This window comes from Engraulis encrasicolus, chromosome 10, assembly GCF_034702125.1.
Source record: "Engraulis encrasicolus isolate BLACKSEA-1 chromosome 10, IST_EnEncr_1.0, whole genome shotgun sequence".
Lineage (NCBI taxonomy): Eukaryota > Metazoa > Chordata > Actinopteri > Clupeiformes > Engraulidae > Engraulis > Engraulis encrasicolus.
This window is the reverse complement of record NC_085866.1, coordinates 35,287,838-35,290,337: the sequence shown is the minus strand read 5'-3', so window position 1 is coordinate 35,290,337 and position 2,500 is coordinate 35,287,838. Positions and strand designations below refer to the sequence as shown.

Below are 2,500 nucleotides of genomic sequence, written 5' to 3'. Positions count from 1 at the left end.
GGACAGCTAGAGTAGGAAGAGAGAGGCCTTTCCTTTCCTACTTCATTCTTTCAACAGTCCCTCTCTCTCTGTCCCTCTCTCTCTGTCCCTCTCTCTCTGTCCCTCTCTCTCTGTCCCTCTCTCTCTCTCTTTCTCCCTCTCCCTCTCCCTCTCTCTCTCTCTCTCCCTCTCTCTCTTCCTCTCTCTCTCTCTCTGTCTCTCCCAGGCCCGCTGTTTCATCACACCCAGTCATTAGTGGCCAAGGACAAACACTTGAAGCGGCTGACAGAGCTCTCCATAGCATTTAGCACTGATTCCCCCATTCAAGGGGATCCGCTCTAAAGTACAGTGCTGCTAATCAGACCCCATTAAAGGGCCACTACAAGGAGCTATTAATTATTAGGTAGCTATAATAATGACAGAACATATATGACCCCGCATGTTATAATGCCCTTGGGGGAGCGGAGGGGAGGTAGTGGGGGGGTACATACGTACCATACAACAATACTACATTAGTATGTTATGGGGGGCGGGCGTGTACATGGGTGGGAGACGTGACGCCTTGTTTTTTCGTAACATTGGTTAAAAACCTACAAAACTGTTATTTTCCTTTAAAAAACAAATGTCAATGAAAGAGGATGTGGTACATTATGTTTCATATTAGTCTTAGATGAGAAGAAACATTTTTGTTAAGATTTATGTAAAGGTTTATATGTCAAATTTCCTGCGGTATGACTGTAACATTAATTAAACAATATATAATAATATATATATAAATTAACCGACAACATTTTGAATAATGTATGAAGCATTTGGCATGATTGCATAAATCTTAACTTTAGATTAAGATATGTGAATGTGGAAAAAACTCAAGACAGTAATATTAACTACAAGTTCAATTTCGTAACACAAATTGCGTCCTGTGGGGTGACATGTATGTCAATGTTTGTGAATGGGCAGCTGCAAGGCCAACTACAAGGGTCTTAAAGACTGGCTCCTAACCAGTCAGTACCTCAGTTATTGGAGAGTGCTGTGGAAGTTTAAGGTGACTCTTAACCTCTTAATATGTCTTTATATTGCAATCTTTCTGTCACGCAATGCTTAGGTTCATTTTATGATGTCCTGTGGTGTGACTGCTCTTATAGGAGGAAAAAACGTTTTTTTATTAATGAAAACACATATTAAGATTAAACACAATATCATTATCAAGTTAGCATGAGCTCAGATGTCAGTCATGTATACAAAAGGATTAAAATGGCCATAATGCAGTGAATTCCCTGTGGTGTGACTCCATTTTCCTGCGGTGTGACATGCCTATGCTATGTGTTGATGCAGGACACATTTTCCCAAAAATGGCAAAAATAAGGTGAAATTCCACAGACCACTAAGTGCTTTATTTTTTTCTATTTTTTTCCAATTTTTATCCATCATTTTTTTCAGGAATTTGAAAAACTTTTTCTTTTTTTTGCGTTACGGCCTTAAACGTCAACCACCCACATACACTATAAGGATACCATACTCCAAGGCCATACACTGCATGTGTCACTCAATAAACAATTTTAGAGAACGATTGTACTTAGTGTACCAAAATGAATAATACCGTGAAAATGAAAGAGTTCATCGTCATGGATTTGTCATATGCTGTTCATGACGTTAGAGGTGTTTGGGCAAAACTGACAATCGGAATGTTCAAGGCGCTATTTCAAAAAAAGGTCACAGTAAGCTCTCCATTGCATTTAGCGCTGACTTCCTAATTGAATGGGGATCCGCTCAATCCGCACAGTGCCACTAATCAGACACCATTAAAGGGCCACTAGGAGCCATTAATTATTAGGTAGCTATAATGACAGCACATACATGACCGTTTGTTATAAACGTATAGGGGAGGGGAGGTAGTGGGGATATCATACAGAAGGCTACTATATTACCAGGGTAAAGCACTGGTAGGAGGTAGGGTTCACATACTACATTCTAAAGCCATATACGCATGTGTCACTCTGTACGCTAACTAACGTTTTAGAAAGTGACTGCATTTGAAAGATGTGACGACGTCATGAATTTCCCATATGCTGGTACTGAGTTAAGGGTTTTTTGATGATGATGAAATAAAAAAATGAAATGTTCAAGGCACTATTAGAAAAAGGCGAAATATTTTTAATACATAGGCTAAATCATAATAGATTCAGAACAGGATGGGGGTGAACATATAAGCATACTACATTCTCAAATCATGTATGCGTCACTGCACACTAACATTTACGCCAATGGTCGTGGACAAAGACAAACCATGTAATAAAAATGAAAGAGGTGATCATTGTCAGTTTCTCCTATGCTGGCCATGACTTTTTATTAATTTCATTGAATAAAGGAAGAAGAGGAAGGAGGAGGAGGAGGGGAAAAAAGAAGTACGTTAGCATTATTCAATAACGGAGGAGTGTAATTTTTAAAATGTGTTCAGCTGGAAAGGTGGTGATCCTCAGAGGCGGCCCAGGCCTAATGGCAGTGGCAGCAGCAGCCTGAC

At 39.6% G+C, this 2,500-nt stretch overlaps 1 protein-coding gene across 1 annotated transcript in view; it reads right to left on the bottom strand.

Annotated features, from left to right (window-relative positions):
* The window catches only part of plxna3 (plexin A3), a 234,280-nt gene that overhangs the window by 61,552 nt on the left and 170,228 nt on the right, over positions 1–2,500 (bottom strand). The gene's annotated exons all lie outside the window — the stretch shown is intronic.